The 16332-nt window shown below is 48.6% G+C and overlaps 1 protein-coding gene across 6 annotated transcripts in view; it reads left to right on the top strand.

The window, feature by feature from the left end:
- PDE10A (phosphodiesterase 10A) overlaps window positions 1-16332 on the top strand; it is a 537273-nt gene that overhangs the window by 20632 nt on the left and 500309 nt on the right. The gene's annotated exons all lie outside the window — the stretch shown is intronic.

Below are 16332 nucleotides of genomic sequence, written 5' to 3'. Positions count from 1 at the left end.
GTCACAGTGACACCGGTGAGTACACTGTCATGTGGTCCACAGCACACCCCTTTATCTAATTCCTGCAGCTCACGCCCGGGACCATACTTGCATTTTACCTTCCTCCCTTCCCATGGCCACGATGCCTTGCAAAATCGCACCAGAGACTTAATAAATGTCTGTTAAGTTGTGAAGAGTTGTTTCTGAGTCCGTGGGGTGAAGCAGTGGACTTCCTGCTGTCTGACAGCAGAATAGTGGATGGAGTAACTTACAGTGAAAAAGAATATGAAAACGAATATATGCATGTTCCTGTGTGACTGAAGCATTATGCTGTACACCAGAAACTGACGCAACATTGTAAACTGGCTCCACTTCGTAAAAAATAGGATGTCAGATCACTTGGAAGATAAAGACCCATCTCTGTAATTCTCTGGTCTGGGGGACTCAGATGTGCATGCAGGTGTTTGACGATGTTTTTGACAACTGTGACTCCCCTAAGTGCTTGTAGCAGGTGGTGTGAAGCAGGGCTGGTGATGGGTAACAGACGACACAGGTCACTGAAAGTTCTGTGTGGTTAGGGCCAAACCCCCAGGACTCAGGAACCACCGCCACGTCCTCTCCCATGGTCCGTCCTAATCTGCTTAGCCAGCTGCCTTGGCCTTCTGCTGACCACTGTCTTCTGACGGAGCCCAGCCGCACACTGGGCTGTGGACAGCATCCCAAAGTCAGCATGTATTGCCAGATTAGGGTCTAAGGTCAAACTCAGGCTGGCCTGGGCCCAGACACTTTTCTGCAGAGACACACACAGTGTAGCTGAGAGCACCCCCCTGTGAGCACCAGCATTAAGTCCAGCAGTGCTGGGCAGAAGTGCCATGTCCTAGGGTGTCACACCCAGAGGAAGGTTAGCATCTGGACCAGAAAGCACCCCCATCCCCTCTGGACAGAGCTGGGGGTTCTGCCTGCAGAGGGCTTCAGCCCCGCATCACTGTGCGCAATACCCTGCTGCGTCTGTACCTGCGTTTATAAGCCAGATTCAGGCGAAGCACGATTTATTTTGTGTGAGCTCAGGTCAGCTTCTCCTGCCGAACTCTGCCCCAACGCACAGCCACACCCTTCACATGTCTCCCACTAAAATCCTGGGCCTGCCCTCCTCTTGAGAGCTGTGTCAGTCACGCCTCTGTGTCATCTCTCTCCTCTGAACACCAGCATCTTCCCCGTGCCGGGTCCTGGCTCAGTCCCTTATCGTTTCACTCTGAAGGCTGGTTTCCTTCCTTCCAGCTTCGGGCCACAGGCCCCACACCACTACCTCTGCCGTTCTACTAGAGAGCTTTCTAAAACAAAACACGCCCGTTCTCTGCCAGTGGCTGCTCTCCAGGGCTCTTCATTTGCTCCCTCACCCACACCCCCTCGGGCCCAAGCACGCACGCGCTTCCTGTCCCTGGGCCCTGGCTGCCAGGCCACGCTCCCCTGCTCCCCGGCCTGCTGGCTTCTCTCCTTCAGTGACCGCGGTGGCATCCTCTCCTTTCTGAGCTTCTCAAGCAGAGATCTCCACCCCTCTCGCTGCCAGTCACTGCTGCGCCCGATCCATTCTCTCATGACTGCACCAGTCGATCTGTGTGCAAAACAAAGTCTTTGTTTATGGAATATTCCAGCTGTTATTCTGTTCACACATCTGCCGGGTAATTCCTTGTTTACGGGGTGGTCCCCTTCAAGCCTGGGCACTGCTTGGTGATAGGGGCTCATCAAGTCATACCGAGTGTGCGTCCCGGGCTCGGGCAGCAGCCTGCACGCGGTCAGGGCTCTGTCTGTTTTCCATCATGACGGGGGAGTGTGGACCACAGCTAGACTGGTGGGAAGCTCCACTAAAGGCACTCAAGTGGAACTGGCTGGAGATTTTTAAAAATTATGAATATTTCAGATGTATTATGCCTACGTTTTCTCTCTGCCTCTGAAAAAGGAAAGTGGTGCACTGATAATGATACCAAAAGAATAAGAAAAAAGTGGCGAGGGGCGAGAGAGGCTTGGTCCCATGAGAAAAGGACAAAGGAGCTAAGGTATGGGTTCCTTGTTTCCCTGGATGTTACGTCCCTCCTCCCTGAAGGGAGGAGGTGGCCGTGTACTGTCCGAGGCCTCCCCCAGGTCGGGGGGCTCTGATTCTCAGTGCAGCCGGCTAGAGCTACTCTGGGAAGACTCAGACAGATTGCTCGTTGTCGCTGCAGGTTTGATCATGAGGAGGTGGGTTACATCTGTAGGGAGGGTTTATAGATAAAATGAAAAAACTTCTTGGCAATACCAGAGCCACATAATGAGATAGCTTTGCCTGTAGATTCCAGACAAAGAGATCACCGCCTTGGGTCGCTGGGGTTTTCCGCTGCTGGGAAACCAAGGGACTGCAGGGTGGCTGACGCCGTGGCTGTCCCTGCCCCGCCTTCCTTCCAACCTGATGACCTGCTGGGACCCAGGGGTTGTGGGTCCAGAGCTCAAGGACCAGCACCTGCCTTTAAAGTGCAGGCCGTGAGGCACCTGCAGGGCCCTGGCAGAGAGAGCCCAGAGGGAAGGTGGCCGGTGGAAGAGGCGGTTTTCTGTGGTCCAGGTGGTCAAGGACGGGATGTCTGGACTGGGTGAAGAGGGGCAGGGGGAGTGACCACATTTGGAAAATGGGGAAGGGGCATCTCAGCCGAGAAGGAAGTGTGGAGGCAGAAAAGCAGGACGGAGGTGCCCGCTGGCTGAGACCACGGGTCTGGCCTTGTCGATGGGCCCACCATTGACCCTCCCTGGGCCTCTTTCTTTTTTGGTAAAACCATTTGTCCATTTTCATGCTGGACACTTTCAATAAAACTTTCACCACAGTCCCTGGGATTGGCTTTATCCTCCCGTGTTAGATGAGGGAATCATGACCCAGAGATGTTAAATCTCTGACAGGTCACACAGCAAAGAGGAAGGGAAGCTGGGCTTTGAACCTGGAGCCATTTGGTTTCAGCTATTTTGTACAGTCGACTCGTCCTCAGTGACAATGAAGAAGGTGCTACACACCAGTCCGGCACACGTGCTGACGAGAGGTCGGCGCACTTTTCCAATGTAAGGTGTTAGTAATGAGACAGATTTATTTTACAGCCAGAGGTTTTGAGCTGCCCTGTGTTAGAATTAAGAATGCTTTTGCTCTTGTGTGTGTGTATATATATTAACACGTACACAAGTGTGTGTGTGTAAAAGCGAGAGACAAGGAGGCGGAGGGAGGAAACTAACACAAGGCTTGGTTAATTACACGAGAACTTCCATTTTAAAGGGTGGAAAGGTTGGCTGTATTCATACCAACACCTGAAACATTTCTGTCCCTGGCACATTGCTGTATTTCTAGATCGAGTAGCTAGAATAGTAATTACAGCTTAGTTGTGTGTGTGCGCGCACGTGCGTGCGCGTGCACACGTGCTTGTTTTCTGTTTTGACTCACAAAATATCAGGGTCAACATACAGAACAGCATAAGCAGTGGGGCATGGTGGACAGCGAGTTCACTGGTCAGAAACGTGCCTCTGGTGAGTGGGCAAAGGCTTGGCCAGAAGCACGTGGATTTTAATCACCAGGGAGCACGATCATGGTCTTGATACTCAGTGACTAGAGCATCTGGTTAGTCATACAAATAACAATGAAGACGGTTGATCTTTGGCCTCGACTGGCTGGCGTAGGACCAGATGCGCCAGCACCCACGGCCCCTCTGGGAGCCCGACTTCTGACTGCTGTCTTCCAGACACCTGGTGCACCCTGTGTGGCCGACATCCTGGAGCAGGTGATCAGAGTCGGGAAAACAAACTTGGCCCTCACCACCTTGTCCTTAGAGCCCGATGGAAAACATTTCTCCATGATTGTGTCAGACTGTTCATTCCCACCTGAATTCTAGGTCTCAGCAAAGCTGAATGTAGCCAACTGATGAGGGTTGATTCAGTGGTGGGCGTCCACGTTCCCGCAGGAGGATGTGTGACCAGGTGGGAATGTGGCCCGGATGACAGGGAGCCCTTCTGCTCAGGGCACTGGCCTTCCCACCTACTCTGGTCACTGGGTCCAAGAAGACACCTGCTCTCCCATGGTGTGGCTCCTAATATCTTTTATCATGGGTAAAATGTCCGGCCCCAAGGATGCACCAATTCCTGGTCAGTTTCTTCGTGCTGGTTGCCGTTGGCAGAGGTGGCCTTGCCCCGTGGACAGGCTCTGGGGGCAAATGAACTGGGTTCGAACGTCCAGTGCATCACGTCCAGCTACGAAACCTCGGGCAACATCAGCTCTGAGCCTTGGTTTCTTCACATGTCCATATCTCCAGTGCCACTGTGGGGAGGATCCTGGAGCCCGGGGCTGTTGTCAGGATTTGCAGTCACACGTGTGAAGTGCCTCAGGCAGGGCTTGGCAGCAGCCATCAAGCTACATAAAGTGACAACAGCCTTCCTCCCTGGGGGCACAGGAGTGGGCTCTGTCTTGTCTTCCAGGACCGCTGTGTCCCCTTCTTCCTTCACTGCCAGGGCTCCACCTGTCCCCTGCACACACCTCCACCTCCCCAGCAACCTGGGGCCGCTGGTGGGTCCTTCTCTCTCACATCTTCATTTTCTCCCCGTCTCCTGACTCCCTCTCCTCTGGGTGTAAATCTGCTTCCTTGCTGGTTTCTTCTAAACATCTCCCCTGGCTTTCTAGACATTCCCCACCTGCCCCTCTCATGACAGCCAGCTTCTTTGTCCTTCATGTTCCGAAACTGAGTGATGCCATGTCTTGGTGTGGGCTCGGCGTTTGATGGTGTGTGGGCTTCTGTGGAAGACGACCCTCGGACTCTCCCAGCTCCGGGCGGTGTCTGCTACTTGTTCGATGCTGGGTCTCTCTTCTTTCTCCTCCTAGAACTCCTCGTGGTCCTCCTCGCCCCTCACTAGTGTGCTTTTTGCAAACTCTGGGCCATGATCTGGGTAAATTACTTTGCAATCCTTTTCACCTCCTTAATTTGGACTTTGTATGCTGTTTGGTCTTCATAATATTTTTTCATTTGGAGAATTCTATTTTTCTTTTCTATGTCTTCATTGCTCCTTGTTTCTTTCACCTGTCCCTGTTTTATTACCCCCTTTAGTGGTTTTGGAGGTACAGCTGCTTGCTCTCTAAGGAGCCTATTCATACGTACAGAGCGGCCCCATTTTAATGTTGGATTGTGCTCCGTCCTGCGTGTTGAGCTGGTCGCCTCCCTTCCATCCCAAGGGCTGGGCGTCCTTGCTCGATTGCTCCTTGCTTTTGCATGTGCAGGCTGCCCTCCGGGGAGCGGGGTAGGGTGGCCGGCGCAGTGACCTGGCTGGCATGTGCCCTCACCGATTTCAACCACTGAGCTGCCTCAGAGGAAATCCTGGCGGCTGAACTCTCAGGGCCACTGCTTCTGGGGGTCCCCTCGGTTGTCCATCCCCAGGCCTGGCCTCTCAGCTAGGAGACCGGCACCTGCAGGAGCCACTAGTAGAAGGGGCAGGCAGGTGCAGAGAGCGGCCTGGGCTGGCCCAGTTCCCCTTCCCTCCCACAGCTGTCATTTCCCTCTGCACCGTCTTTTCTCCAAAAAATAGAGGGTCTGGGTGGAATATTACCCAGGGAGTCAATTTTCTAGGCTGATTGCCACAAATCATCCAAAGACAGCCGATCTCTCTGTGTGAACGCAAAAACCAGATGTAAATTACCGTGTTTCTTTGGTTTGATCCACGGAGAACAGTGTGTGATATTTTTCATAGGGAAGACACTGGAAAAGCAGCTCACTACACTCCTATGGCAAAATACTGGAATTTTTCTTCTACCTTCACCAAACCATTAGAAACAGGGAAAAGCCCACAACTTTGAAATGCCCTCCCACCCCCACCCCATCCTCCCTCCCCCCCGGCCCCATTCTCCCTCCCCACGACCCCATTCTCCCCTCCGACCCCAATCCTCCCTCCCCCCTGACCCCACTCTCCCTCCCCCTGACCCCACTCCGCCCAGCTCCAGCGAACACAGTTTCTTGCTGGCCAATACAGAAACCACCGGTGGGAGGAACATTTTTTAAGAATGTCCTCACCTTGGCTTCCCGCTCTACTGAGCGTATCATAAACCTTTCACCCTGTCATGTACGGGCGATGCTTGCCGAGACCAGCCAGAGGCAGAGGTGTGGAGCCTGAAACACTGTCCTGTGTTCAGGAGACTGAAAAAAAGAATAAAATAATGCCATTTGTAGCAACATGAATAGACCTGGAGATCGTCATACTAAGTGAAGTAAGTCAGAAAGAGAAAGAAAAATACCATATGATATCACTCATGTGTGGAATATAAAGAAAAGAAAAGAAAAGAAAAAAGAGGACACTAACGAGCTCATCTACAAAACAGAAACAGACTCGCAGACATAGTAAACAAACTAATGTTTACTGGGGGAAAAGGGGTGGGAAGAGATAAATTTGGGAGCTTGAGATTTGCAAATGTTAACCACTATATGTAAAAATAGATAAAAAAACAAATTTTTTTGGTATAGCACAGGGAGCTATATTCGATATCTTGTAATAACCCTTAATGAAAAAGAATATGAAAACAAATATATGTATGTATATGCGTGACTGGGACATTGTGCTGCACACCAGAAATTGACATGTTGTAACTGACTGTACTTCAATTAAAAAAAAAAAAATTAGTACTGATTGACAGAGGGAACACCTGAAAAATGTTAGTTTTAATTGTTAGTAAGAATATATGTTCCTTGAGTGAGTCCTTCAGGCAGTTCTTCGGGTCAAGGTGTTAAGGGTAAACCCCAGCACACCCCTGACGTCCTGCTGAGTGCATCCTGCCCTCTGAACACCTTCTGCACTTCCAGCTGCTCTGGCAAATGCTCCCTCCGTGGAAGGCAGGGCTGGGCAGCTGTTGCATTTGCTCCTGGCCCCACTCCGTGGATGGCTGTGACTTACTCATCAACCTCCGGCTGGTTGTCCTTCCATCAAAGGCTCCAGGTGGGTGGAGGTTGAATCATGACGCATTCAGTTCATCTCTCTTTAGGAAAAGATACATTTGAAAATGCACCACCGTTTCTCTATGGCAGAACCTTAAGACCCCGCCCACCCTTTGATTCTGTGACATGCTTGAATTCTGAACCACGGCAGACATGCCTTCTCACGGGCTCAATGAACATAGAAAGATGTAAAGAGAAAATCCTGTAATTCATGGCTTCCTTGTAAGAACAGTTATGTTTTTAAAATCGAGTGACAACCACAGGACGAGGTGGAATCTGGTGAACTGGGCCCAAGTTTAAATAGAAAGATTTAAAATATTCCTCACATTGGATGAAGGGTCAATGTCTTTGCCCACAGAAGCCAGAAGGACCCTACAACTGACTATCATAGGACTTGCAATTCTGAACGTGCTGAATTTCCACAGGGACCGCCCTTCTTGTGCAACTTTCATCAGTCTTGTCAGTTTCTAGAAACACTAGTAAAATTTGGAGCTGGGTAGAACCACTTCAAATAATTAAATGGCAAGAAACCAGAGTCAAGTCACATAAACAGGAATTTTAGAAAAGGACTAAGCGAAATGGAGAGAAACTGCCAGGGGTATCAAGTCCTTCTCTTGAACTCTTGAAAAAAATGTGGAGAAACAACAGCAATTGAGATATTTCTTATGGTAATGCAGTGTCTCTCCTGCCAGACTCCAGATTTGCTTGTATATCCGTCATGTGCTTACCCGAGCTGGGGAGAGATGGCTGAAAATAAGAGGCTACTATTATGAAATAATTTAATAATTTTGCAGCATTATTTTATTTTGTTTTTAAATATCTAATAGTATCAGACATTTTAAAGTTGGAAAACTCCACAACAATTTTTCCAATCTCTCTACCTATCTTCTGTTCAGTTTATGAATATGACCACTTTATAGATGTGACGGTTGAGGACCAAAAGATTAAGGAACATGTTCAGAAGCTGTAAGAAGAGAGAATGAACATCATGCACTTTTCTCTGTAGCTGCAGAAATTTTCACGTGAGTGAGAGTGTGAGTCGTCACCTGTCAGCATGCAGCTGCAGGACTGGCAGCTTTTCCACTTTTATTTCTTTCAGTCCCTTGTTTATACTCATTATTATTTTACCAGGATATAAAGTCTTTAAATTCTCTGGTCTTGTGTAGTTTTTTTTTCCCTTGTCAGTACTTTTAAAAGCACATCTATACTAAGAAATTTGTACTCACATTTAACATTTAATATGCTTTAATATGTGTCTCATGTGAGAACTTTCTAATGTGGGTTAATGTCTAGTTCTCTATGCTTTGTGCATTGAAATGTTGGGATTTTATGAGAAGAACAGACTCCAGGCAGAGGGAACAGCATGGGCCAAGGCTCAGAGGCAGGACATGTGGCCAGGCTGGGAGTGGCGAGATGGAGGACACACTGTGGAGGATGCTGGACGTCAGGCTAAGGCATCAGGGCTGTATGCAGCGGCAGTGGGGAGGCAGCAAAGATGTGTGAGCACGTAAGGGGCCAATCTGCCCTGCGTCTCAAGAAGGCTCAGCTGGAAGTACTGGGAGAAATGAATTGAATATGGGGAGACTGGCAGAGGGGGAGAATTCTGGGGTTATCACAAAGACTTAAGTCAGAGAAGCCTAAATCAAGGCAATGCAAGTGGAAGAGAAGTGGGGAATGCCACGAAAATGGACTTTTTGCCCCTTCTGCATGCTCTCTGCTTCCACCCCTATATTCAGAGCCAGACCTGCATCGCCAGGAGGTGGGGAAACCGGGGTCTGGTACCCCCGACACGACTAGGGAAACAGGAGGCTGCCGGGCTCGTGCTGTGCATGTACTGCTGAGCAGTGATGGAAACCAGGACTGTGCCGGCAGCCAGGAGATGTCACTTTTGGAACATCTTAGCAGCTCTTTCCAACCAGGTCTCCCCATGAGCAGCAGGGAGATCTTGGGGGTTGTCAGGTGCTTAGAACGAGCCCCCCTGGAGCAACTGCTGCTGTTGTTGCTGTCAATTTCAGGCAAAGGCAAAACCTGCGAGTTTAGCCAATCCGACGGCCATCCGCAGCGCCTCCCCCACAGAACTGTGGGGAGCCAAGTGCTTGCCTGGAGCTGCTCTTGAGTCCTGAGGTGGCCGCGGGCACTGCCTGGCCAGGGAAACCCAAGCCAAGGAAGCCCACGTAGGGGCTTCGGGGAAACCTTGTGCTTCCTAGTAAGGGGGGTGCCAGCTCTGCCCCTTCCTGCCCACCTGGCATTTTTTTTTTAATTGAAGTATAGTCAGTTACAAGGTGCCAATTTCCGGTGTAAGCCAACGTCCCAGTCATGCATATACATACCGCCTGGCCTGAATGCTGCCACCCACCTGGCAACTGTGAGTGGACGAGGACAGAGGTGGCAGAGATGGAGTCAACGCTGATGGCAGGAGGAACGGTGGGGAGACCCTGGGTCTGGGGGCCACAGCTGCAGGTGCCCCTCTGCATTTGTCACCTCAGAGAAACAAAGCCCTGTTTTCAGGCTCTGTGAGCTGGATTTCTGTTCTGACCCGATGCACTGGGGCTTCTGTCCTCCTTCCTCAGAGCCGAGGTCTTCCTAACAGGTAGATGTTCAGCCCTGAGTATCTAGGATCGAATCCAGCATCCCTGTGGCAGTGGATGTCCTAGCAAATGTGCTTCGTTGTCACATTACCCCTGCTTCATCTCCAGGTTTGGTAACACGATCTTAATAACCTCAGTCATCACCATAGTCATCATGTCCAAAGTGGCGTCTGCTGTCATACTTTTATTTTTAAAAATTTAACTTCCTAATTTCCTTCTCTTCATATAAAAACCCACACAAGGATATTTATAGCAGTTTTACTCATGGTGGCCCCAAACGTTACAGAAGCAACCAGGATATGCTTTAATAGGAGATTGTATAAATAAACTGTGGTTTATCCAGGCAAAGCAGCACTAAAAATAAATGAGCCATCAAGTCAGAAAAGACATGGAGGAAACTTAAATGCGTGTGACTAAGTGAAAGAAGGCAGTCTGAAAGGCCACGTTCTGTCTGGTATCAGCCACACGACACTGTGGAAGTGGCAAAACCGTGGAGTCAGCACTGAGGTCAGAGGTGGCCAGGGGTTAAGAGCGAGGGAGGGATGGACAGAAGGACGCAGGATTTTTAGGGCAGTAAAGCTACTCTGTATGATACTGTAGGGCTGGATACGTGACAGACGTGTTTGGCAGAACCCGTGGAATATACGCAGTCAAGGCTGATGTGAACCGTGGAGCTCAGTTAACACGTGTGAGCGCTGGTTCGTCAGTTGTGACAAATGTCTCGCATCAATGCTGTGCTAGTGACAGAAGACCTGAGGGCAGGGCAGGAGGGGATGTTTGGGAACTCTCTGTACTTTCTGCTCAATTTTCTGTAAACCCTAAAACTGCTTAAAAAAAAGTGTCTTAATTTTTTAAAAGTTTTAAAAAGCAGCTAACAAGGAAATAAATTTCCTTCTCTTACCCTTTGAAGGAGTAAGGATTTTAGAAATTAATACAGTCATTGAATATTGTAAGGGACAAGTAGGTACTGCTATTAAGTAAATGGTTTAACAGCCCTTCTCTAAGAACGGAGAGAATAAAAGCCCAAGTCACAGAGCAAGCCGTGGAGCCAAGCCTAACACATGGAGTTTCATTAGAAGTTTCCAATTCTCAATCCCCAGTGCCTCCAGTAAAAATGAACAAACCTAATTACCTCTCCCTGCCCCCCCAAAAATCAAAAACAGAACAACACAAAACAAAAAGGAAAGTTTCAATTAACCCAAAAAGGGTAACTCAGCAACACGTTTGGAAAAGCAGGCTTTCCGCTTCCGGGCCCCCGCGCCTCAGCTGCCGATCGCCGCGGGGCTGGGGCTGCCGTTCACCGCTGAGCGCACGGCGGCGACGCTGCCCGGCCGGCTCGCAGTCGGGAGAGGCTGGAAGAGCCACAACTCTTGGTTAGGAATGCGCTGTGGCCACTTTCTGCTCTTACAAAAACAAAAAGTGGCTCAGGAAACACACATAAAAGGTTTACTTAGCGAAGTGAATGGAGCCAAGTGGGAAGCGCACGTGCCCGCGCCGGGGGGCCCGGGGAGGCGGCTCCAGGCCGAGCGGGAGGGGCGCGCGGTCCTGCTCTCCCACGGTTCTTAGGCTTCTGCTGACTTTTCCCTATTTCTATAAGAAGACAGAATGGAAACCTAAGGCGAACATGCCTGCGGGTTTTTTTTTATGACAGCAGTATTGCAGAAGCACCCCAATAGAGTTTTCAGGTGAGGCTGCAAGTGTGCGCAGAACTGAGGCGCTGGCTGCTTTTCCAGCGTTTTCCACACGTGCTAGAGAACAGAGCCAGTCCGTGTCATAAGCTTATTACCATGATTCGAACATTACATGCTGGCAAAATCTCCTCATGACTCGGGGAACCCAGTTTCACCAGAAGCTGTGGAGTTAGGCTCAGTGAGAGATCCAGAGATCAAAGTTGTGGGGTCAGGACACACACAGAGGGAAAACCGAAAGCGGTGGAGAACAGTCCACAGCGGAGGCAGAGGTGGCCACGTGGTGAGGCAGTGCGGTGTAGGGGCTCGGAGGGGTGCTCCGGCACCAGGACCCCGACTTCAGATCCTGGCTGGGGAAATCATTTAATTTCTCTGTGCTTCATTGCTTCACGTGAGAAATTGAGGCTACCGGTCCTTGCTTCAGAAAGTAACTGGGAAAATGGAAAAATACATATTTCAAGGTATTTAAAACATTGCCTGGAGTATCAATTTGTTGACAAATGTTAACTATTTGTTATAAATTATCAAAGCAAGTGTGCTATAAAACGCCAACGGAGGAGTCTTGACTGCTAGCTGGAGCAGTGCCTGGCCCTTTGTAGGTCTGCAATGAAAGTTTGTTGAATGAATAAATGGACCGAGCGTCCTTTATTAAAGGAAAGTGAAGTCACCACTTGCATGGAGAAGGCGTGCCGTGACCTGGATTTGGAAGATTCAGTGGTACAGAGAGGGGAATTGAGGGTTAAATCGGAAGGAACAGCAGGCAGAAGACATGCTGACGGGTGGCGATCAGACCCTGTAAAGGGGAGGAGGAGTGTTGGGAGGAGCCTTAACGCCCTCCTAGAAGACACTGTCGGTTCAGAAATGGAGTCAGTGTAGCTGCATTTGTTCTGCTGCTTTTGGTCCAATGTGTTACTTTACAGAGCCGGTTAGTCTAGTGTGATTTCGTGTCGGCTCAGAAGTGGTTCTTCAGATCCTTCCCCAGCCAGTGGGACTCCATTGGACAGTGAGTGTTGCTTGTGTCCATCTTGAGAAAGGCCTCTGGGGCTTTGGCTCATCCCATAAACTGACCTTTAGAGCTTGAAAGTACTACAATGTTATGACACATTAGAGCCAAGATTAATCCACATTTTACATCATTTGAACCTAAGTGAGAGAATAAAGTGCAAAGTAATCAGTAACTTTCCAAAGAGGACACAAATATTTTATTAAATCCGGATAAGACACCAGCTCTCCCAACTTGTTCTCCAGTTTTACATTATTTCATTGAATTCCTGCCATCGGTTTCATTTACCATTGTAGTCTGTTTCACGTCAGGGGATTCAAGTAGGTCAGGCTGTGAAATCATCCTTCAATATGGATTTCCCTTTTCCCAGTGCTTTGGACTTCCAAGGTTTCGCTGGAGATGGGTAGAGTTTAAACTTGTTCCCACGGCCCACTGGTCCCCAGTTCCAGGTTGGGTGCTTTCTTCCTGACTCAGAGGACCCCTTCCTGCTCTCCAGATGTACCTGCTCCTCCTAGGTGCTGGGAGTCTCCTGTGAATGCCCACCTGCAGAAAGAGCTCTGTGTGCCACAGAAGGTTCTAGGAAGGAAGAACCCCCCCTTCGGGAAGGCCTCTTATGAACCGGAGCTCCTGCTCTTTCCAGGGCGCTGACAAACACAAAGCAGGTAGATGGTGCTCCCACCTGAGACAGAGCTGGAAGCAAGCACGCCCGACTCTCATCCTCTCGACAGAAATGCTACGACAGACTGCAGAAGCGCTCAGTGCGCAAACTGAAAATGGTAAACGAGACCATAAACCACGTTGCTGTTAGTGAATTACGTTGGCTTAAAAACTGACTACTGTCAAACTACGTATGCCTGTTAAAACATTTAGCAAAGATTGTACTTTTGTGTGTGTAGGGATCTGACTCAGATCATAGAGCATATATTAATTTCTGGAAATTTAAAATATATAAAATAAATTGACCACATTTTCCAAGTCAGCCTAACTTCACTTTTTAAGAACAATAATATAGCAACAATCAGGAGTCCAATTTAACAAGGATAAAGGAAAAACATGAGATTAGACTAATTCGATTCATGGAAAATTATAATTTTTTAAAAAAGAAATCTCTTGCACCAACAATCTTGTTCTTCCTCCTATTTTAGCCCTTATTATTATAATATAATTACATAATGTTTTATATATTTTTTCCCCTAGGTCATTTTTTTAACTTCCTATCAACAACAAAAACAGCCAGAATCATGTTGGAACTCCACAGATAACTACAAAAAATAACATTTTATGACATTTAACTTTCTAAGCATTCCTATAGGGTCATTTTGGTAAAAATACGTTTTATCAATTTTCTTAAGGACTGTTCATCATACTTGGATATTCAGATCACTGCGTGTGAGGACCCCGCCCCATCCTCGCCCTTGGTTCTCTCTTCCTTTGTCTGGTCTGACCTTCAGCTCTTCCTCTGTCCATGGGACATATGATCAGGGCACATCTCTCACATGACTCTCATAGGCTTCCTGAACTCTTCCAGCCCTTGAAAAAGTTGCACTTTCGTTTTACAATCACTTGATACTGAATTTTGTCTTAATGTGTTCATTGGCCAAAGTAGCAAAGACTGATGATCAGAGGTCCTGATGAGCTGGTCTGGGACACTCGTTCCTGTTCAGTGGGGGAGGTTTGAGTGGGGACTCAATTCCTTAGGGAAAATGCTTTACAATGACTTTTGTTTCCCTAAACCTTATAACTAGGGGACCAGATACTGAATTCTCAAAACATTTCCCCTGAAATGAATTTGAAAGGAATAAATGTCAGCTTGGTGACGTCAGCAGTAAATGAGTTAATGTCATTATGCTGGGGGAGAGTTGAGCCCAAGATCTTTTTCCTGGCTTAAAGGGGCCGTAATCTACGTAGAGCCCTAAGGAGTCCTTTCCCCCTTTTCCCAGGACAGGCTGGGGTGGGATGGGGCTTGGGGTCAGTGCATTTGAGCCTGAGACCAGGAGTTTCATTTCTCTTTCCATGTACTGATTCCTTTATACTTTCTCTCTGCACTGAGTCCTTTTCTGTCTGTGGAAATGCCTACTGGACCAGGGCATATCAAACATCGCTGTGTCCAAGAGTCAGCTAGAGACTGTTAAACGCAGGGTCTGATTCAGCTGGTTCGGGTGGGCCTGGGATTCTGGATTTCCAACTAGCGCCCCCTGGTGCGGCAGGTCCTGGTCTGTGCTTCACACCTGCAGGAGCAACACTGTAGAGCGCGCCTCTTCTTCCTGCTCTTGGGCATCACCTGTCCAACTAACGTGTGGCCAGGCCCACGGTCCTCAGACGTGCGCCTGCATCAGAATCACCTGGAGGGTTTGTGAAACACTGACTGCTACCCTCCCCCAAGTTTCTACCTATCATCCCATTTTATTTTCACACAATACTTCAAGCAAAATACAATTATCCCCATTCTACAGATGAAAAAGCTTGAGGCTAGGAGAGGTTCAATGATCTGCACATGGTCCTACAGCTCATGAGCTGGAGGGTGTGGAGCGTGGGTGTAAACCCTAATTGAAATGACTCAATACCAAATAGGGGAGAGTAAAGGGGACACTGAGGCGGGGGGCCCAGAGCTCCACAGTGGAAGGGGTGCAGCTCGTGTTCCAGAGAAGGGCTGGCAGGAGAGTCTCCTAAATCTGACAGGAGGTTTAACACCAGTGGGGCAGGTGGGACTCATCGTCCTGGTGAAGTGAGCGCACGTGCGATTCACGTGTTTCTGCCACAGTCACCTGGATTCTCAGGGATGAAACACTGTGAGCAGACTGAAATTCACCTTATGCTCAAGCGTTCCCTAATGTATCAGTCATGCTGGGACAAATCCTCATTATCTCAACAAGCATCGTCATTTCAGCAGAACCGGCTGCATTTACACCGTTGAAACTGTCAAATCCTTTAAGTCAGGGACCCCACCTCCCCTCCCCACAGAGCACCTGTTAAATACTTACCAGCACACTGCTGAGTGTAAAACACTGAAGGTGGTGATTGACATATGCCAAGTGCCTAGTAAATGGTCAGAATTAATGCACTTTTCCCAGGTGGGAGTCAAGTGGAAGTCACAAAACTAGAAGTAGACAAGGCAAGGCAGATGCCCAGAGCTGGAGCCACATGGCCAGCACAGGTGAGCAGATGTGTGGGGCCCCGCTGCAGACAGACAGGGGAACAGTAACTTCCAAAACACATCCAACTTCTACCATCCCCTGCCGGTGCAAAGAGCTACTGAAGATAATGTGTCACAAATTCTTAGTAACTTTTGTAATTATTTTCAAGGTGGAAACAAAACAGGGAATGATAATAAGCTCCAGTGAGACTTTAATCATTTTGTGAAGGTACTTTTTTTTAAATCATAATTTGGCCTTTTTAACTCTTCTACCAACTCCCAGTGCATATAGGGTTTTACTACACATGCTTGTTGGCAAGCCTACATGGGACACTTCATAAAGGAGGCAGTAGCAGACATCGTTGAGCAAACTTTTTATGAGGAAAACCAACATGGGTGTGTTTTTAAGGTGCTTGCCATCCACATGAGGAGTAAAATCTAACTCATAATCATCGTGAAAGCAGCCTGGTAAGATAAAGGCCACAAGGATGCAGAAGAAAGCAAAGGCCATGAGAGTCAGAAGAGACCCCTCTGCCTGGAGTCTCCGAGAAGGCATCACATATGATGTGGTGTTTGAGTCTGGTCCTGAGGAAGAAGCGAAATTGCAGGTGGGAGACACCCCCGTGGAAGAGCAGCAAAGCATGCAGCTTCTCGAAGGACTGGAATGAGTTTGGTTTGGGCAGAGATTTCATAAAGCAGTATCTCTGCACCTCCTGCAAGACCTTAATGGCTGTGCAGATGGGGAGATTTCTGTTGGTTTCAGACTGACTTGTGTCAGTTTCCTTATTACAGGTTTACTATCAGTGAATTATTAATAGCTCTCATTCCAAATGATCATCATCTCATTTAATCCTTACAACAACCCTATGATGTAGGTACTATTACTACCCTTCTTTCATATGAGGAAACAGAGGCAGGAAGAGCTCAGTAACTTGCCTGCAATCGCACGGCTTCTGAGTTTCAGATCTGG

The sequence above is a fragment of the Camelus ferus genome, chromosome 8 (genome assembly GCF_009834535.1).
Source record: "Camelus ferus isolate YT-003-E chromosome 8, BCGSAC_Cfer_1.0, whole genome shotgun sequence".
Classification (NCBI taxonomy): Eukaryota; Metazoa; Chordata; class Mammalia; order Artiodactyla; family Camelidae; genus Camelus; species Camelus ferus.
The sequence above is the reverse complement of the archived record's forward strand: the minus strand, read 5'-3'. Positions and strand labels throughout refer to the sequence as shown.